Source organism: Peromyscus maniculatus, chromosome 7 (assembly GCF_049852395.1).
Source record: "Peromyscus maniculatus bairdii isolate BWxNUB_F1_BW_parent chromosome 7, HU_Pman_BW_mat_3.1, whole genome shotgun sequence".
Classification (NCBI taxonomy): domain Eukaryota; kingdom Metazoa; phylum Chordata; class Mammalia; order Rodentia; family Cricetidae; genus Peromyscus; species Peromyscus maniculatus.
The window spans coordinates 11,475,123-11,497,673 of record NC_134858.1 but is presented as its reverse complement, the minus strand read 5'-3'; positions in this window follow the sequence as shown (position 1 = coordinate 11,497,673).

Here is a 22,551-nt window from a genome sequence, read left to right as displayed (position 1 = left end):
ACAGGAGTAGCTGACCCTTACAAAATAGCAGTGACCAGCTGCAAAGTAGTAATCAGTGATGGACACATGTCACACCTGTGGGGTGGCATGCCAGGAAAGCTCCAGGTTCTTCACACCCATCACCTTCTTCTTGCTGTGACAAAACGTCAGACAAACGTGACTCAGGGAAGGGAGGGTTTATTCTGACTTACAGTTCGGGGTACATAGTCCATCATGACTGCGGAAGCATGGCTCGTCACTCTGAACCAGCAGCTAGGAAGCAGGTTCGGATCAATGCCAGAGCTCAGCTTGCTTTCTCATTTACTCAGTTCAAGACCCAGCCATTGGATGCTGCTGGGTGAGTCCTCCTCAGTCAAAACTTGTTCTTAACAACCTCATGGACATACCCAAAAGTGTGTTTTCATGGTGATTCTAAATGCAGCCAAGCTGACAATGAAGATGGACCATCATCTCTTTCTAAATTCTCATTGTGATTATTAACGGAGTAATCTCTGTAACATTCCATTTACCTATGACATTTCTGGATTTTAGTATGTGTCTCTTGTTTGATGTTGTTCTTTCTGGTTTTATTTCTATTTTTGTTTATGTTATTACCTTTCCCCTCTCCTGGACAGTACTTGATAATGGTTCTTATTGTATAAAGTTTTGTATTAGGTTAGAACTTTATTTAGACAAAGGCAGAGATGTAGTGGATATCTGTTCTACCTATGACCTTGAAGTACCTGCCCCTGAAGCGTGGCCTCGGGGCTACACTTAAGACCTGAGACATGCCGGCCTCTTCTCTTCCTCGTGGGCTTGGATGGCAGACTGATTCAGAACAGCGTGGGACAGTCCCTCAGCATTCCAGGACCCTGCGGTGATTCTCCTTTTAGTTTTAGTGAATTTTCTTTCCTAATAAATCCCTTTGCCCTTTAAGCAGACTCCACTGGATTTATCGAAATAGCTTATCACACAGAATCAGCAGTTAGATTATTAGGTCTAGTTTATAGAAAAGGAGCCAGAGGTATAGAGAGTTCCAAAGGCTTGCCTAAGGTCATGCTCCAAGTAGGTAGCAAAGCTGGAATTTGAACCCAGGTCATCTACTCCAGATAATATTCTCCAGCCAGTACTAACATATTCAATAAAGGTCTGTTGAGTTCATGGTCTGCCACAGTCTGTTCTCATCATTTCTTTCTAGTTATCTTGAGAATCTCACCTTCCTCCTCAATTTCTGCTACCATGTGGTTTTAGACCTGTATGAGGCCTGAGCAATTTCATAAGTGTCCATTCCCTCCTGGTGGCTGTTATCCCCGCCTTCTGCACATCTGTGGTGTAGGAGAGAGAGAGAGAGAGAGGGAGAGAGGGAGAGAGGGAGAGAGAGAGAGTCTTTCTTTCTCTCTCTTTCACACATATGTGTGTATAGCTTTCGAGATTCTACTCCATATGTTCTCCTCTCCATAGGATACACCAAAAACGTCCCTCTACCCAAACTCCTCCTAAGATTCCTGCATTGAAAATGAAATCAGATTTTTAGAACAAAGCCCTAGGGGAGAGAGACTGGTCAAGCCAGGCTTTATAGGACCAAGTCTTCATTAATTCAGAACTCCAGTCCTGATATCTTTCATTTTCCCAAACTGATATCAGCTCTGCCTCAGGACCCACGGACTAACATGGACACATTACCTGCTAAGATTCAAGGTCTTAATGCCTCATAAAAATGTTCCTCCATGCCTGAGCAGCCTCATGTTGCTTCTCTCTAAAATCTCTTCCACCAGGAGAAAATACTCTTTGAAGGGTGTTAGAGAACTCAGTTGGCCAATAGCAGTATCCTGAGCCTTCATGCTTAATGATCAACTTCTTCCCAGACACTCCTTGCTCTAAGATTCCTGAATTAAGTTAATTCATGAGCTCAAGCTATACAAACCCACATTAATGTGCTGGCGACTGAACTCTGGGCCTTTCTGAACAAAAGTGGCTTACATTGATGTGGCAAGCATTACTGTAAGACAAGTGACAGCAAGTGGGGGAGCGGGGAGCTGTGTGCACACAGCTACAAGCAAAGCCGTGATCTACCCTCTGAACAGCGCATAGATACAGGGAGGAAAGCAAGAGACGTGCAGAGCCGGAGGCCCCTGAACACAGACCTTATGGCCCAGGACCACTCCTGGGAGCATGCATTTGAAAATGCGTTCCATCATTATTGTTAGGATTCTGCCACATGTGCAGTTCAGTAGCTAAGTAAGTGGTCTCACACCTTACATCATCCATGCGCTGCATGATTATGTAATGCACGTGGCATGGTCATACAATCGTGCATGCATGATGTAGCTCTGTAAACCCACATGCACATGTGCAGGAGAATCCTTAAAAAGCCGGTCAAGCCAGGCAGTGGTGGCGCACGCCTTTAATCCCAGCACTCGGGAGGAGAGGCAGGTGGATCTCTGTGAGTTCGAGGCCAGTCTGGGCTACAGAGTGAGTTCCAGGAAAGGCGCAAAGCTACACAGAGAAACCGTCTCGGAAAAAAAAAAAAAAAAAAAAAAAAAAAAAGCCGGTCAAAGACTCCTCTTCTCTCTTCTGCTCCCCCACACACACTGCATGTGTCTTTAACAGGCCTGGTCACTCTCTTCTGTCCTCCCTCCCCAAAAAGCTCTGATACTGGATTTTGTCATGCCTCGTAACCTTTCTCGCACGGAAACAGTACCATGTATTTAAAAGCAACAATTACAATCTTTCCTTTTCTGCTTATTAACTAGCAAGTGTCCAAACCTTAAAAAAAAAATATGGGTGCTGGGATTTCTCTGTAGATTGCCCAAGTTTATTTTCTCGAGTTTATCTGTGAATATGTTGAAAAAATTTTAAGTCAGGTTTTGTGCTCCCTGTTACCTATGACATTCTTTGCCACAGAGATTTTTCAAGTTCAGCGTGATCGGATTTAGCAATTCCATGCTTTGTGAAAAATACCTTCGTAGTCTTAACAAAGCTCCAACCCTAATTAATCACTTGGAACTCTCCATCGCAGCAGAAGCCTCATCTTCAACAGTGTCACACAATGGCTTCAAGGACTTTTTTTAACCCAAAGTTCCTAAAACTTTCCACATTCTTCCAGTTCTAAAGGCTTAGGAACACCGTCAGCTTAGTAATAACAGATACACTTCCTACTACCAATTTCTTGTCTTAGTCATTTTTCTTGTTGCTGTGATAAAATATCCTGACCAAAGCAACCGGAGAGAAGGTGGCTTTGGACGCCCAGTTCCACAGGCGCACAATCCATCGTGACAGGAAGGCGTGGTGCAGGGAGCAGAAGCTGGCACCAGGAAGGACAGGAAGCCAGGCTGGGCTATCCAGTCTCAAGGCCCACCCACAATGACCCACTTCCTCTAGTGAGGCTACACCAACCTGTGGGTCTCGCTCCCTTTAGGGGTCCACTGGGCCTTTCACAGGGGTCACCATCAGAAAACACAGATATTTACATCATGATTCACAACAGTAGCAAAATTACAGTTGTGAAGTAGCAAAGAAAATAATTTTATAGTTGGGGGGGTCACCACAATATGAGGAACTGTATTAAAGGATCACAGCATTATGAAGGTTGAGAACCACTAGAAAGTTCCACAACCTTCCCAAACAGTGCCACTAATTAAGGATCAAGTGTTCGGATACATGAGCATGGGGGAAAGGAACTTAAAAGAAAAATCCCACTCTACAGTATTATTTTATTGAACTGTTGAAGTCAATTGATAAAGTTCTATTTAGCATTGTTTTTCTTTTCCTTTTCTTTCTTTCTTTTTTGTTTGTTTGTTTTGTTTTTGTTTTTGTTTTTCAAGACAGGATGTCTCGGTGTAGCCCTGGCTGTCCTGTAACTTGCTCTGTAGACCAGGCTGGCCTGAACTCACAGAGATCTGCCTGCTTCTGCCTCCGAGTACAGGGATTAAAGGGGTGCTACCACCACCTATGTTTCTATTTTTCAATTGTTTTTACACAGTAGGAATAATTTTACTCAATGCACAGAACTTAATGGAAAAATACACATTATTTTAAAAAGGTCCTTTTGATAGTTATTAACACAAATGTGAAATAAGATGGCTCAAGTGAATAGCAGTCTGAGTAATAGTTTATACACAGCAATGACTTCTAACATGCTCACTGAGTTTGTTTGGATAGCATATCACTTAATAAAGGAGCAACCTTCTTACCTCAGACTCCAGAGTACACAACCCATCACGGCAGAGCAAGATTCCTATCTGCTTTAGAGAAGGTCTACTTCAGGGGAAACTTTCATTCAGGCTTTTGCACATGGATGTTTCCTGAGCAGGAAATCAGTTGTACCAAATGCAGCTGTCCTTGAGACGTCAAGGGAACCACAGAGCTGTTAATCATTACTTCGGATACCAAATCTTTGGTTTCATTCATTTGGTTAATCAAAGCATGCTGGTGTTCTTACTCACTGGGAGACAATACTGTGAAGTTCATGGTCACACAATTAATTTGACATTATATGAATTAATTCACAAGGAATAAAACACTTTTCCTAAATGTCAGTTTCTCCCTGGAGTGAGCTTCACTTATAATGCAGAGTGACTACTAACAGCTGTGTAGAGTGTTTTCTACCCAGTACAAGCAACGGTGATGGGATGGATACCACATAAACACCTGGTACAAGTGACAGTGACAGGATGGATGCCACATAAACACCGGCACAAGCCACTGTGCCGGGATGGACTCCACAAAAACACCTGGTACAAGTGACGGTGACAGGATGAACTCCACATAAACACCGGCACAAATGTACTTGGCTTTGCTAATTTTGTCTCCTAGATAAAGAATTCCTCCAGAAGTATGACTAAGGAAGGTAAGATGCTGTTAAATATGGCTCCAGAAAGAATCAAATGTAGGATGTGGGATATTACTTCATTCTCTTTCCTTGTGTTTTTAATCTGGTTTGGGCTCTTGAACAAAACAAAATAAAACAAAACAAAACAAAAGACTGTAAGATAGGATTTCTCTGTGTAACAGCTCTGGTTGTCCTGGAACTCACTCTGTAGACCAGGCTGGCCTCGAACTCCCAAGTGCTGGGACTAAAGGCGTGTACCACTATTTCCTGCTTTCTTACATTCTCTTAAAATATTCAAAATTTTAACTTTCATGCTATTACGTCTTTGTGTTTTCTTTCTTTCTTTACCTGGAATAGTCTGTTTTGCTTCTCTCAGCATCTCTGTTTTCCCAGCTCACATGGAGGAAGTGATTCTGGGAATTCTCATCAGTTTGTATCTCTCAGATACAGTTTAAGTGACCACCTAGGTGAACAGCTTGGCCTCATTGCTCAGATTTGTCCTTTTTTACTGCTGAGAAGTATTCTGTGTTGTGCAAACATCACAATTTGCACATGGCTTCACTATGGATGGATATTTGGGTTGTTTCTATGCTTTTGCTATTATAAATAAAGCTACCCTGAAAACGTATAGCACGTGTTCCTGTGTTCATGACTACTTATTTCTCTGGCAGCTAAAATTTCTCATTCATATCATAAATGTATATTTAATTTTGTAAGAAATGCCTACACTGTTTCCAAAGTGGTGATACTGTTTTTAATCCTGGCTAGTAATGAGGCTTGCAGTTTCTCCACCTCCTTAACAACGCTTAATGTTGCTCATATTTAAAAACAAAACAAAACAAAACAAAAAACCATGGTATCAATACATAGATTAGGCTGGCCTCCAACTCAGAGAGTTCTTCCTGCCTCTGCCTCCCAAGTGCTAAGATTAAAGCCACCACAGCTTGCTCATGTTTTAAATCCTCACCAGCTTGCATGACTTGACATCTTAGTACAGTTTTAATTCATGTTCCTTGCTGATTAGTCTTGACCACATTTCCATGTGGGCATTGGACATTCACATATTTTTTCTTTACAAAAGGCTAAAATGCTCTTGTATATCTTTGATGAAATTTCTATCCAAGTATTTTGTCCATATTTATGTGCTGTTTTCTTGCTGTTGAGTTGTAAGAAAAACATAATCACAATGTTAATTCTTTTTTTCTCTGTTTGGACACTTGTTTTGAAATGTTTCTGGTATCTGTGAATGTACAGAAGACAATTTTGATGAAGGCTAATTTCTCCATGATTTCTTTCCTGTTTCCCCTACTTAGGAAAGATTTTTCACCTGCAAGGCAATAAAAGTTTTCTCCTGTATTTTCTTCTGGAAGTTTTATAACACATGCTTTTAGATTTGGGTTCATCATTCATTCCCAGGTAACTTTGAACATTAAATTAAAGTTTTTAGAGTTTTATACCTGAGTGCTGTATTCATGTCATTTCCACCCTCTTCTCCTACTCAGCTCCTCCCATGCTCCCCGACTGCCTCTCAAATTCATGACCACTCTTCTTTAATTATTATTGGTGTGTATGTGTGCGTGCGTGCGTGTGTGTGTGTGCGCGTGCGTGCGTGCGTGTGTGTGTGTGTGTGTGTGCGCGTGTGTGCGTGTGTCTGTATGTGTAACCTGCTGAGTTCCTTTAGTGTTGCTCATATGTGTATGTGTTTAAGGCTGGCCATTTGGGACTGCATAGCCTGTCATGGTGCTCATCCCTGGAGAAGACTGCTTCTCCCTCTCTCTGCACCATTGATTGTTGTTGAGCTCGGTGTTGCGGAGTCAGTTGAAGAAAGAGGGTCACTCCAAAATGTAACCCAAGCCTAGCAACAGCAGCAGGGCAGCCAGCTCTGAGGCACTGACTCTCTTGGCTTTGCTAAAGCCTCCTTTATTGTTACACAAATTATACCTCTAGCAAGTCAATTTCCACACACCAAAACCTCTTATCTGAAGTTGTTTGAAGGAACCATTTGCCTAAGCAATTCTCAGCCACGAGACCTTTAGGGTTGCCAGGTACTCTCAAGACTAAGTTATGTAAAGACTGTAATTCCTTCAAAAGAGCAACTCAGATAACAATCGCTGACTTTTAACAAAAAGCAGTTCAAAGCCTAGGTGGTATCAGCCCTGAATTAAAACCAGATGCAATGGCTCCACGGAACCTCTCGCTGAGGAACCTCTCGCTGCAAATCTCCTGGAGCTCTTCATCGGGTGGGCATGGCTAGGAGAGATTTCCCCCTCCTTGTTGGTATGTCAAGCTGTGTTGTCACTACTGTGAAATTTCATGGGTGCAACTTCTCAGCCATATGTGGAAGACACTTTCTCAAAGCAGAAATCTGGTGGGTCTCGGGAATGTGAGAATAATGGAGATCAGACCACTGAAGTCTATTAACCAGAAGCAAACTTTATTCCAAATACCACGAGGCACAAAAACTTGTAGCTAGCTAGGGCCACAGACAGAGTCGGGCTTCTGACAAGGTGACCCTGAGAGGAACTTTCAAGTCTCTTATAGTAAAATCCAAGCACCAGGTGGTGGGTCAGAGGATTTTAGTCTTGAGCTTGGGCCTTGAGTTCCACTACATTCCGAGATTCACAGCTTTTGATTGCAGAGTGTTAGTTCAGGTATTTATGAAAGCCTGTGGCTGTCTTGACACAGCAGTCTTCCCCCATAGCTAAAAGGAATGTAGGGCAGAGGGTCACGTAGTAAACTGGTAAGGGTCAACCTTGGTCCATAGCAATGTTCAGCTTCAGCTTTCCTAGAATATGTGTATAGACTGTGGGTAAGCATTTCTGTCTGCTGTTCTCCACATGTTGACAGCTGTGGGTTTCTGCAATTGTCTCCATTTGCTGCATAAGGAAGCTTTGCTGGTGAGGCGTGGGAGCTGCACTTACCGTGAGCACAAGGGTAAGTTTTGAGAATGGAGTTAGAAATGACACTGGTCACTCTTAGGCACATACCCAATGTTTTCAGAAAGTGGCAGGAATGGGCTCATCTCTAGGATCTGGGATCTCAACAGCCTAGAGCTGGCCAGATTCACAGTACCAGGCCAAAAGAAAATCTCTCCTATTGGCCAGCCCTTATGTCCAATTAGATAGTGGTTGATAGTCTTCAGTGTGTAAATGGCCCTATTGTGCCATTGGAAATATCTTGGTGGGCTAGTCATTCTATCAATATATAATTCATACAAAATTACTAGTGAGGCATATTGCATTCTTTTATACTAGACGTTTTTTATTTTATTTTATAATTTAATTTAATTTTACATATCAGCCACGGATTCCCTTGTTTCCCCCCACCCCCCCACCTCCCCAGCCCCCCTCATCTCCCCAGCCCACCTCCTATATTAGATATTTGAAATCAACATTATACTTAGTGAACATCTCAGTTTGGACCAGTCACATTCCAATTCCCAGATGCCTCATATGGACAGCAGCTATAGTTTTGGACAGCAGGAATAAAACTCTTGTGTGGAGAATGCTGGACTAAACATTCTCGGTGTATTTCTGTTCACTGAACTATAATTGTGTGTGTGTGTGTGTGTGTGTGTGTGTGTGTGTGTGTGTGTGTAGTATGAAGTATAATTAAGTGTGTGTGTGTGTGTGTATATGTATGTATAACTAAGTAAAACTAAAAAGATGATAAATAATGTATATTTCATGTTGCTCAGTGTGGTAGCGTGAATGTATTTGGATCCCATAAGATCACAGGAAGTGGTACTTGTAGGTGTGGCTTTGTTGGAGTGGGCATGGCCTTGCTGGAGAAAATGTGTCACTATGGGGGCAGGCTTTGAGGTTTCCTATGCTCAGGGTACTGCCTAGTGAGTCAGTCAACTTCCTGTTGCCTCTGAGTCAAGATGTAGGACTCTAAGCTCCAGCACCACATCTGCCTGTTTGCCACCACACTCCCTACCATGATGACAATGGACTAAACCTCTAAAACTGTAACCCTCAATTAAATGTTTTCATTTATAAGAGTTGTGGTGGTCATGGTATCTTTTCACAGCAATAAAAACTAAGACAGAAGTTAGTATGGGGAAAGGGGTATTGCTGTAATAGACCTGACCATGTGTTTGTTTGGAGGAATTTGGACTTTGGTACTTTGGGTTATGAAAGCAGTGGAATGCTTTAAGCACACTTAGTGGGCCATGCTAGTAGGAGCATGGAAGACACTGGTGCTGAGTGTGATTTGATAAACTATGGGGAATCATTCAAGAGTTTTTAGAGAAGAAGAATTTTAGTATGTTGCCTTGGGATCATTCTTGTGATATTTTGGTGAAGAAAGTGGCTGCCTTTTGCCCCTGTCCAAAAAGTCTGCCTGAGGCTAAAGTGAAGTGTTTTAGATTAATTCTGTTAGCAAAAGAAATCTCAAAACAGCTTAGTATAGACTCTGTTGTACGGTTTTTAGTGGTAACTCTAATGAAGATTTATAATAAAAAGGAGCAAGCTGAACAGGGTAAATTACAAAATGTAAATTTTGAGGAGAAAAAGAGCACCAGGAAATGAAATGGAGCTAAATTCTATGTTCAAGGAGATAAATGGATTAAGAAATGGAATAAAGGGAGTAATGATCTTAGGGCAAGATCCCACCCAGCTAAGTTTCCAACTTGTGAAAAGAAACTAAAGAAAAGCTTAGAGCTGGGTATGGTAGTGCACACCTTTAATCCCAGCACCAGAAAGGCAGAGGCTGGTGGGTCTCTGAGTTTGAGGCCAACCTGGTCTACAGAACAAATTTTAGGATAGCCAAGCTTAGGCAGTGAAGGACAGAAAGCTAATAAAGATGTAATTGATTGAGGCAGTCATGTTCCAGGCCCTGTAATCAGCAGAGCTTGGCAGCTTCAGCCACGCGGTTCTGGCTTTAAAGTTAAGGATAGAAGTGGGTTATGGAATTTTCCTCCATGCCTAAAGAAAGCAGGTGAGGCCAGGCATGTGTCAGGGGTGTCCCTGAAAGGAGGCCCTGTAGAGAGGCCCTTGTGTGAATCTGTAAAGTTGAAGCCTGGATTGCCTTGGAGAACCCAAGATGTTAGAGATGCCAGAGCTGTGCGATCTCTTCTAAGGAGAGCTGCTAACAGGGAGTGGAACCAGCCCAAGAGAAAGACATATTTTGCAGTCAATAAAGCTGAAAGGAAGGAGTTGGAGCTCTGAAGAGCATTTTGACACCAGACATGGAGATGGAGAGTTTGGAGTTTTCCCATCTGGTTTTCAGTCTTGTTTTGATCCAGTATTTCCTCACTATGCTCCCTTCCCTATGTTTTAAAATAGTAATATATATTTTATGCCATTATTATGTTTGAAGTATGTGATCTACTTTTTTATTTGATTTTACGGAGGAGTTAAGAGATTGTATGAATCTCAGAAGAGACTTTGAACTTTTTTTTTTTTTTTTTTTTTTTTTTTTTTTTTTTTTTTTTTCGTTTTTCGAGACAGGGTTTCTCTGTGTAGCTTTGCGCCTTTCCTGGAACTCACTTTGGAGACCAGGCTGGCCTCGAACTCACAGAGATCCGCCTGGCTCTGCCTCCCGAGTGCTGGGATTAAAGGCGTGCGCCACCACCGCCCGGCCGAGACTTTGAACTTTTAAACATTGTTGAGACTGTGATAGACTGTGGGGACTTTTGAAGTTGGACTAAATGCATTTGTATTATGATACTGTTAATGGTTTATGGGGGCCAGCCGTGGAATGTGGTGGTTTGAATGTATTCGGCCCCTTAAGCTCATAGGGAGTGACACTCGTAGGAGGCGTGGCTTTGTTGGAGGAAGTGTGTCACTATGAGGGTGAGCTCTGAGGTGTCCTATGCTCAGGGTACCGTCCAGTGTGTCAGTTGACTTCTTGTTGCCTTTGGGTCAAGACATAGAACTCTCAGCTCCAGCACCATGTGTGCCTGCAAGCCGCCATGCTCCCCGCCATGATGACAGTGGACTAAACCTCTGAAACTGTAACAAGTCCCCTCAATGAAATGTTTTTAATTCTAAGAGTTGTGGTCATGGTGTCTCTTCATACCAACAGTAACTTCATTAGGACATCAGTAAACAGGAAAATGATAGGAACTGAAGAAGGAAGGCTAGGAAATACAAGAAAATACAAGTGACACATGATTCAGAAGGCCATCCAATGGAGCAAGTTAATCTCTTCCTGTCTCTGGAGTTCTTTTTTTAAAAATTTGTTTTGTTCACATCTCTTTGTTTCCTTAAAAATTGCTCACAATTTCTCTGTACCCTAAAGGACACGAGAGAGAACAAACTTGGCAAGCAGCCCCTGCCCGCAGTAACACAGCTAGATGAAGTATTTCAAAAGGAACACCGGGATAATGAACATCACCAATAAATAACAAAGCATTTTAAATATAAAACAAACCGGTACCTGGCACCTTGTATTTAAAAGGAGACAATATTAGCTGATTTGGAGACCCAGGCAGACTTATTTCAGGAGACAAGCAGGTTTCAAGGCTCATGCTTGCCTTGGGTTGCTAGTGCTCCTCAAAAATGTAGTCTTAAAATCTCTATGTTCATCTCTCACAGCTCTGTAGTGTGCAGAGCTCAGTGGGAGTTCGTCTCTCTCTGTGGCATCAGTACCCTGGCTCCATGGGGACTAGAGGGTCAAGTTCATTCTAAGCAGTCTCGTGCCTGACAGCAGCTGTCCACACTCAAAGCTTGGTGGCTGCTGTCGACTAGGGTCCTCTCCTCAGACCCCTTCCACACAGCCCACATGGCTGTTCTTTCTCTCACAGAGTCCATAATTCTCTCTGTTGAGGGCCACCAAATTTGGATTTCAGCCAATGGTTCATGAAATACCTCAAAAGAGCTTTTCAGATATCACTCCCTACACGCTCCATTGATCTCCCCAGCTCGATGTTCACAAGATCAACTCTTCACCTCAGTTCAGAAGGTTTGTCCATCTTAGTTTATAACCAGCACAGAGGCCTGCTGAGGTTCAGCTCCTATTCATGCCTCATTCAATCCATCACAAGCTAAGTACCCACAAGTCTACTATTCCAGATTAAATTTGATTCCCCCAAATATATATTAAAATCCTAACTCCTGGTTCCCGTGAATATCATCTTATTTGGAAACATACTCTTTGCAGATATTACCAAGTAAAGATACCATAAGCTTGGGCCTTAATCTGATAAGATTGGCAACTTATAAAGACAAGAAACTCTCACATGTAGAGAGAACTCCCATGTGACAACAGATGCAGGGATTGGATCACACCATTACAAGCCAAAGGCTGCCTACAGATACCAGGAAGAAACAAAAAAGGATTCTTGTTTTGTTCACATCTCTTTGTCCTGATTCTCTCCTACAGGCTTTAGAGGGAAACCAGATTGGCCAACACCTTGACTTTGGACTTCTAAAACTGAGAAACAATGGATTTCTGCTGTTTCTAAGCAGCACGTTTATGGTACACCATTAAGGCATCTCTAGGAACAGTGATTGCATTTCTATTTGAACTTTATTGAATCCTTCCTCTCATTCTTCCTCCTTAAATGCTGCCTTATTTCTAATTTTCTCTTTAAAACATCACAATCATTTTTAAAACCTAAAATCAAACTCTTTAAGTCTAATTATAACATTTGATGGTGCCCTTCAGTACTAAGGATGACATGTGAATTCCTCAGCCTGGCCTTCAAGGCCTTTCATGAGTCAGATGGTGGCTTCTCTGCGGCCACATCCTTTGTGCAAGCTCATGTCTGGGGCTGTTGACACGCCCTTTGCAGCATCACTCCAGCCTGAGATAGATGCACACTGTACTTGTCCACACAGTGAGCTGCAGCTTCTCCATACCGACAACCATCTGAGAGCTCACTGAGAAGTCTTTCGTAATTCCTTCCCTGCAGCCCAGGCAGCCTGTCCTATTTCCTCCTCCACTGCACTCACACAGCACTGGTCAGACATCCCTGACAGACTCATGATGTCCTGCAGTGGCTTGTTTGGCAGGAGACATGCTGCTTTCCTTTCTGTATCCTCGGGGCCTCTGTGTTTGCCCCATGTGGATGCTAAGCGAATGTCTGCTGAGTGAGTGAACCAATGAGGAGGCAAAGAGTGAGCTTCAAAGTCCGCACTGGATATTCAACTGAGAGACGCTCAAAAAATTCTTATCCAGCTAAGGTCACATCATCTTTGGTATTTAAACTTTGTTGTAAAAAACAAATCAATATTTGTCATTTGACATAGGCAGGGAGATAAATAATAACATCATTTTAACCACAAATCCTGACCTTTTAGTCATATAATGAATGATTCCCGCTCACCTGAGATATCCATGAAATGTTCTTACTCTGACATATAATCTGTTTGGAAATTTCTAGAACAAAGGGACAGAGACTTTCTCTTCATTCAAGCAACACCACCAGATGAATCAGACTTGACTCTGCCTTCAAAGAAGGAAGGAGTTTCCTCCGTGTCAGACCTAGAAGATGTCTGTGCTAACATGTGGCTTGTGGGAAGGGAGGGTGGGGTTCTTGAATACTGTACAGAACAGAATCAGAGTCAATTCAGACAGATACAAGGGGAGGGTTCTTTCCCAAGAATTAGGTGGATGGTTCTTCAGAAGCAATGAAGTGCTCACACACTCACCATTTGAATGGGTTTTATTACTTGCTCACTCAACCGTGCAGTCATCCATGTGAGAGGAATGTTTCCTGCCTCTGTGAGAGGAAAAGCACCTGCTAGCATTTGTGTAGACTGGGAATTTGGGCATCAGCTGACTTTCAGGTAACTTCTCCATTTATGAACCGACAGCTCTTTTGGACCCATCCCTTCCATTGCTGTCATTAGACCTGGGCCGAGCTACTCCAGTGAGGTGATGGAAATACCTAATCTGTCTCTCTCTAGCTAGACAGCACATTCTGCACAGTGCGCTGGTTGCCCCCCACGGACCATCACCCTCCTCCTCCTTGCCTGACCCCATCAACTTCTCCGTCTGTATTCCTCCCAGACCCTCTTTGAGACAGAAACGTCAGGGCTTTCCCTGAGAAGCAACTTCCTGGCTTTGAGACAACTTCTGTGGAACCCACTGACTGGTCATGAACTTGGGCATGCAGCTAGCTTTCCAGAGACCTCACTTCTCTTCCTTTTTAGGGGTATTTTTCCTTTCCCTTGTGTGCACAGATCTTCAGAACAAACAGCTACCACACAGTTTGGATACCAGTGGCTTTCAACCAAGAGGCGCTCACACGTGCGAACTGTAAGTTGGTAGGTGTTAAGTCATCTCTCCCATGCACATGCTGCTAGTAGAGCTGGGGTGGCCTGAGCAGATGGGCCCTTGGCAGTGTGCCCCTAGTGTTCACCACATTTCACATCGGCTCAGCAGCTGTCACTTTGCCCTTGGACAGGGTGGGCACAGCACTGTGACCTGTGAAGTCATCCCAGAGAAGATGTGTATGAACTTGATCCTCTGTGGATCAGTCTAGTGGCAGAGGGCAACAGCGATCAGCAGTACAGAAGCTGGGAATGTCTGCCAGCTGTAGAGAAGCCACAATGTGAATGTCTCCACCATGCCTATTGGATGGCATAAAAGTGCCAGATAAACAAACACTTGATCAGAAATTAGAAACCCGGGGCTGGAGAGATGGCTCTACAGTTAAGGGCATTGAATGCTCTTTCAGAGGACCTGGATTCAATTCCCAACACCCATATGGAGGCTCACAACTGCTGTGGGGGCCTGCCTGAGACAACTGTCTGTAACTACAGTTCAGAGGATCTGACACCTTCTTCTGGCCTCTGTGGGTGCTACATGCATGTAGTACACAGACATACATGTAGGCAAATACACATAAAATACTAATGTGTAAAAATGAAGAAATTAGAACCTATCTAGAGCAATGAATGGTTCTCAATCTGTGGGTCACAACCCTTTGGGGAATCGCATATCAGATATCCTGCATATCAGATATTTACATTACAATTGATAACTAGCAAAATTACAGTTATGAGGTAGCAATGAAATAAATAATGTTATGATTGGGGTCACCACAGCATGAGGAGCTGTATTAAAGGGTCGCAGCGTTAGGGAGGTTGAGAGTCACTGTGCCAGAGAGAGCCGACAAACATGAGGAGGTCAGAACACAGAATGAGGAGAGGTTCCAAGCACTGGGAATATCTATCTGGAGGAAAGATGCTTCTGGATACAGGCATGACTCCCTGGGACAGATGAGTGGAGTCAGCATATGGGGTCCAGAGGCAGAAGCTGGCCTCAACTGAATGTTATAAAGAAGATGATTGTGGCTCAGTAGAATTAAATATGTTTTGACAACTCAGCCTTAATAATAATCTCACACCAGCAGCTGTTTATTGAGTAGCTGTGATGTTGTGGACACTGAGTGAGGTCTTTTATATGTTTTATTAAATCTGCACTTTCAGTCAGAACAACAAATAGCTCTCATACTAAGCCCAGTAGGATAACAGAAAGCAATCATCAAATAGAATAAATTTCCAGTGCTCAGAGAGCCATGGAGTCTGGGGCTAGATGAGTAAACAGGGATTTCAGGAGATTTCCAGAGGACACAAAGGAGGCAGGTGTGGACCAATGAATGCCCCAGAACAGAGGGCTTGGCCGGAAGGACACATTTGAGGGACTGTGGCAGCAGAGGTGGGGGTGGTTCCCCCCATGGGCACCCAGAGATGGTTCAAGCTCAGAATTAGCAGGAAAGAGATTGGAAGAGAGATGTGGAACCTAATCACCGAACAGCCCAACCACTCACTCAAGCCCATTTCTGCTCTCTGACTTTATGGGGACAAGTCAGCTTGCAGCAGCCACGGACCTCAGTTTTGGGCTTTGCTGCTGATCGGGTAAATCTCCCATCTTATAAAGAGAGCAGTGGTGCTCTTCTCTGGTTCCCACACACCGAATGTGGTCACCTTTCCTCTAACATACTCTGTACCTGTGCAAACAGCTCCCAGCCAGCCCTGAGCATGGGGGCAAACACCTTGCTAGAGAAATGATGGAGGACACCCATGTCAATTGTCCCCCAAATAGCCTTCTCCTTTCTTTTCTTAACGCACAAGAATCATAGGCATTTTGTTTTGTTTTGGTTTTTCGAGACAGGGTTTCTCTGTGTAGCTTTGCGCCTTTCCTGGGACTCACTTGGTAGTCCAGGCTGGCCTCGAACTCACAGAGATCCACCTGGCTCTGCCTCCCGAGTGCTGGGATTAAAGGCGTGCGCCACCACCGCCCGGCTCATAGGCATTTTGAGGAACAATACCTGATTAACAGAGAAAGAAGGACCAATATCAGAAAGCAAAATAAAGAATGAACCAAAGGGGCTGGAAGGATGGATGCAAGCCTGAGGACCTGAGTTTAGTACTTAGAACCGATGCCCAAAATAGCCAGGCATGGTGAGGCAGAAACAGGCAGATCCCTGGGTGTTGCTGGCCAGTGATCATGGTCTGTGTGAGGTTCTGGCCAGTGAGAGACCCAGTTTCAAAGCTCAGGTGGATGGTACCTGAGGAATGACATCCAAAGTTGTCCTTTAGTTTTTATGTGCACCCACAGATAGGTGAATGCACATGTATGTACATACACACATGCACATAAACAAAACAACTGTTCAAAGTTCAAAACAAAAAGTTAAAAAGAAAATCTAGTATCACAAGAAACATATCTAGGATGAGAGAAAAAAATTAAAACTATTTTTATTAGAATCTCAGAAATCTGAAGTGAGATTGCTGTCTGTGGAACATGAGCAGGCTGCATTAAAAATAGCATATTCAGAAAGTAATTGCTTAGGAATTAGAATGTAATTTCTGCTATAAAAATTTAATAGCTGCACTAGATAATAGAATTAAGGAAAACTGTCAAGAGCATGAGCAAAAGAAAGTGGTTTCAGAGAGAAGGCATGACAGGCCAATGGGGTCTCAGCATCTGCCCGGGAAAGCGTGCTAGGTAATACAAAGGGCGCATATCAAGGTGATTAAAAAATAGAAAAGAAAAGAAAAAAGCACTCGCATCTTTGGTATAAAGTATCTTTATCAGAAGCTACACAAGTAGGGGGCCAGGAGATGACTTGGTGAGCAAAGTGCTTACTTCACAAGCATGTGGGCCAGAATCAAGATCCCCACCTTCCAGCAAGAATAACCCAGCACTGGGTGGGCAGAGACAGGTGGGCAGTGTGGGCACTCACTGGCCACCTAAGCCAGCCAAAATGACAAGACCCAGGTTCAGTGAGATACCATGTGTAAAAACTAAGGTAAAGAGTGATTGAGGGAGACATTCAGCGTTAACCTCAGACCTCCCCATGCATATCCATGTGTGGATGAGTGTACCTCTCCCACGTGTATATAGCACACATATGCACATAAACATGGGAATAAATGAAGAAATATACAGATTCCGCTTTGTAAATTTCCACCACTCCACTCCTTCCACAAGGGAAAAGAAGAACTTCCACAAAGAGAAAAATAAAGCTCACACAGAATAAACCCCCCCACCCCCCCACCCCCCACCCCCACACACAAAGAGCATGCCTTGAGCTGGTGGGACCTTGGAGCCAGTGATGGAACCTCGCTACAGCACAGCAATCCCTTGGAAGTGCTAAGAAAAGGACCTGAGCTGCTACCTTCCCTGTGCTGACCATCCCAACACGTGCTTAGAGATAAGCAGGAGGCTGCAGAGCATCTAAGTCCCTCCACACAGGTGAAAGTGACAACTGAGCAATAAAGAGGGCCAGATGGAGCCAAGGCCAGCCTCACACTCACACGGAATACAGGTCTGGGGTCTCCCCAGGTCCCCAGGGAACTGTTGTACCTGGCTCAGGTAGCTCTCTATTCAAGACACACTGTGATGTTCTTGCCCTCTTCCCTTCTCTAGTGTCTTTCCCAGAAGCCCACTCAGAACAAAGGAGTGGTTATAAGCACAGCATGTTCCAGAATGTTCCCTGAAGGGCTGAGTGAACCCGAGCCGAGGCTCCCATATGTGCCTGCTCTCCAATGTGTGTACGGCTCGTCCCTAAGCCAGCTCCACCTCAACACAGTAAGACAAGGGCTTTTTTGAGGACTCTCAGGAGTTAGAGATGAACTCCCACTGTCTTTCCAAAACAAAACTTTTCTTTCTGGGATTTACCTAGATATTGAAAATTAAACCTAGAAAAGAATTTAATAAAAAAAATAGAAGTATTCCAAGAAGGAAATGAAAAGGCCAGCCAGAAGAAGTTACACGGGAAGCATTTGAACAACTGGTCCAGGACAGAACTTAAATAAAAAGAAACAAGTGGTGTTTATTCCACAAGTGGAACTGAAGCCTTGGAAGATCTAGTCACTGAGTGAGGAGGCCATAGTTTTCTCTCAACAAGACAAAAAGAAAGATTCTTTAAAAGCCATGGAAAACACATACAAGCAAGACCCATGCCAAGGAGTAGCAAACAAAAACAAAAACATCGTGCGTCTGAGCAGGTGAGGTTCCAGAGAGTGCATCTGGCTGGAGTGTGTGAGAAATCTGTGAACCACACAAGGTAGCAGTGGCAGGCATAGGATTTCCTAAGTATTTGTCTTATGATAAGCTTTACGTAACTATAACATTGGCAGAGATGTTTTGTTTTTGGAATCAATCTGTAGACAAACGAGGAGAGACTTAGTTCTAAGTGTAGGAAGGGGCAAAGGAGATGTCAGCAGGTAAAGTGTCTGCTTCACAAATTTTGAGTTAGGAAGTCAGGTGGCTGTGAGACCAGCCTGTAACCCGAGTGGTCCAGTCGAGACAGGGAATTATCCAGACGAGCTCAGAGGAAGAGTGAGAGACCCTGCCTCAATACATAGTATAGAGAGTGACAAGAAAGACACCCAAGGTCAACCTCAGGATGGACACACACACACACACACACACACACACACAGCATATGTATGCATATGTGCATACACTATACACACAGTAATACACACAAAACTAACAATAAAAGTACATACAGAATTCAAGTGGTACAATCTTATAAAAATGATTCACTACAACTGATAGGAGTAGAGGCAGGAGATGGGATGGTGGTCGGCCCTGAAGTCTCACTTGCCCAGGAACTGCCACTGAGTGTGCTAGTGTTGCGGTAATGCCCGCACTACCACCACTCCATCACCATGTCCAGATAATCTGTGGATTAAAAAATAGAGACAAGAAACAGTGAGTCATTTGCCACAGCAGAATGCTCAATGCCATTTATTGAAAGAGAGAGGAAACCTTAAATACAGGCTTACAGCACAATGGAGGATCCCAGAGAGCAGAAGTTCACTACCCAATGTTCTACATTCTTGCATCTAAGCTGTTTACACCAAATGCAGGGAGGACATCTGGTCAAGGTGAGCAAGTAGGCAACAGTTTACTCAAAATGGGAGGGCCAGGGCCCTCCATGCTAGTTTATTCTGTAGTTACTCACCATGTGCATTGAATAATTTCACCCGTGAGCCAGGTCCCGGGAGAGATCCTGAGCCAGACAAACATGCTTTCCCACCCTGAGCAAGAGCATAGGAGCTCAGTGGGAACAGTACCAGAGGCCAAGGCTCACCCTCTTTGGCAGAAAGAAGCCAGGGAATACTCACTGCAACTGAAAGAACCACAGAGAGAACTGATATAGAAATATAGGATAAATGTTTTACATTGCTATAGATTTTAGTTTATTACAAATTTAAAGTTAATTTTGTTATTATATATATATATATTTCTACTCTCATTTAAGGTGTTATGTTTATGTAATTCATTTAGATTGTAATGGATAATTAAAAAACACAGATTAATAATTAGTCTTCTATGATAGTCAAACTTATAATCATGTTAAGTTTTCTAGGTATACATAGATATAATTCAATTAGTTAGGTAATCTTCAAACACCTCAAAGACCTACAGAATATGGCATTTAAAATGTTTTAAAAACTTACGACTTTTCTGGACAATGAGACACATCTGCTTTTGGCAGCACCAATTACTTCAAGGAGGATGATGGGCATTGAAGAAACTAATTATGGAATTTTCTTTCTTTGTGGCAAAAGTTAGTCACTGGGCAAAAAAGTGCCCTTGTGTCAACTGATTGACAGTATGTTGTATAAACTAGACATGCAGGACCCGTAGGAAGGTGACCACTGAACTTTGTAAGGTGAGATGGTTGTTCAGGTTCCTGCTTCACAGAAGAAATTGCCAGACATTCTACAGGACACAGAGAGAAGACTGAGAGACTCTAGGTGTATAGGCTGGAGATTGATGCCCCAATGTTACAGAGGAATATTAGGTGACTGTCCAGGCAGTCAGCTGTCTCTGTCATTCTAGATTTTTGGAAGTTGCTTATAATGCTCTTCCTGTTTACTTAGGTAATATTATATCCTTCCGAGGTCTTTGATGTAGTTGATGACTAGATAGTTATAATTATAATTTTCCTTGGTTATGATAAAAGATAAATCAGATATGAAACTTTAGATTCATAAATATAGGATAGATAGAATATTTTCTTTAATTTTGTCAAACACAAATGGACTAGATATTGTAACAGTAATTCTTGCTTGATAACTGTTCTATTACATGTAATTTTACTATGTTAAAGTTAAAATCTTCTTTTTTTTGATTAGACAGAAAAGAGGAAGTGCTGTGGGATGTCATTCTGTATGCTGTGAATATGTATTGTTCTGATTGGTTGATAACTAAAATGCTGATTGGACAGTAGCTAGGCAGGAAGTATAGGTGGGGTAAGCAGGCAATGAGAATTCTGGGAAGAGGAAGTCAAGAGTCACCAGCCAGACACAGAAGAAGCAAGATGACAAGGCAGATCTGAGAAAAGGTACCAAGCCATGTGGCTAAACATAAATAAGAATTATGGGTTAATTTAAGTGTGAGAGTTAGTCAGCAATAAGTCTGAGCTAATGGCCAAGCAGTTGTAATTAATATAAGCCTCTGGGTGTTTACTTGGGGGACACGAGTGGGAGAGATTTGTCCCGACCAACAGCCAGCTGGGACACAGGAAAATTTCCGACTACAGAGAACTAAGACAAGAAATGGTATTAGAAATGGTGGAAAGTTCTTGGGACTGTTATGCCCAGATCATGGGGACTCCTAAAAGACCACCATAGAGACTGAATCCCATTGTAAAAGCAAAGAGCCTTTATTTCAAGGTTGGAGCTTGGTCTCTCTGTTCAACACAGCAGTGAGAGCAGAGAGCCCTGAGCCCAGCCAGGGTGGGTTTTTTTGTTTTTGTTTTTGTTTTTGTTTTTTATCATAGCAGAGATTGGGGTGAGGGGATTTCCAGGGTTCAGGACCCTGATTGGTTGACATTTGTCTAGGGATAGAGAGAATGTTTGGAAAGTTTCCTCTTAGACTCAGGCCTTCCCTGGGTGGGGTCAGCTCATGGCTTCTCCTGGATCTGGGTGTTACCTGATAGTAAGCCTGTCACAGAAGCCTGTCATGGCAGTTGTGTGGTCAAGCTGTTTTTGCCTCCCCCACCCCACCCCCCAACCCAGGAAGTTTCATTGTTCAGTCAGAAAAATTTAAGATTCAAGTCTCTTATCTATATCACACCCCACACCCTCAGAGGCTCAGGGACCATAGCCAGAGAGAAGGTGAAAAAATTGTAAGAGCCAGAGGTCAGGGAGGACCATGACATACAGTGCTTACTCAAGAGGGCAGGCTCTCTGCACTCATGAACACACACAGCCTGTTGACAATCCAGCATGGGGTATGGAGGAGCTCAAGAGCCCCCACCCCGAGCTGAGGGACTATTGACAACTGATGGCTTCTGGAAGAGGGAGAGTCAGATTTCTTCAAGGATATGACCCCTGGTAAATGGACCACACTCTGGAGGATGACCCTACACCCATGAGTATATGAGCCAAGTACAAATTGGTCTTGGTGAATTTTTTTAAGAGGGGAGGGCTGGAGGGGCCCCTGGCAGTGAGATCAGGATCTATCCCTGGTGCATGAGCTGGCTTTCTGGAGCCCATTACCTATGGTGGAACACCTTGCTCACCCTTGATGCAGGGGGGAGGGGCTTGGTCCTGCCTCAACTGAATGTACCAGGCTTTGCTGACTCCTCATGGGAGGCCTTACCCTTTTGGAGGAGGGTATGGGGGGGCGGGGGTCAGGAGGGAGGCTGTGGGGGGAGTGGGAGGAGAGATGAGACGGGGATCTGTGGTTGATGTTTAAAATAAATAAAAAAATTTAAATAAAAAAGGAAAAAAAAGAACAAAGATCACACACACACACACACACATACACACACACATACACACACACACACACACACACACACACACACACACACACACACACAAAGGGAAGAGGGCTGGAAAGATGGCTCAGCAGTTTGGAGCACTGGATGTTTTTCCAGAGACCCAGGTTTAATTCTCAGCACCCACATGGTGGCTTACAACCATCCACAACTCCCATTCCAGGGGATTCAGCCTCCACTTCTGAACTCTGAGGGCACCAGGTAGTCACGTGATATACATACAAACATACAGGCAAGGCATTCCTACACATAAATGAAAAACTATTTTAAAGAGGGCATGAAGTTGGGAGGGGATTGAGGGTGGTTCTGGGATTAAGGAGGAGGAACGGGAGGTGAATATGATCAAAACTTATTGTGTGTATGCATGACATTCTCAAAAAACAAACTAGTATATTTAAAAAAGAACCTAGTTTCTTAGCTCAATTTATACTATTATGAACTTTTCCATGGGGTCAAACAGAGGGATCAGGGTTTCAGAGTCAGTTTCAGGGAGATTCAGGGCTGGGGGACCTAGGATTCCTGGGGTGGGCCA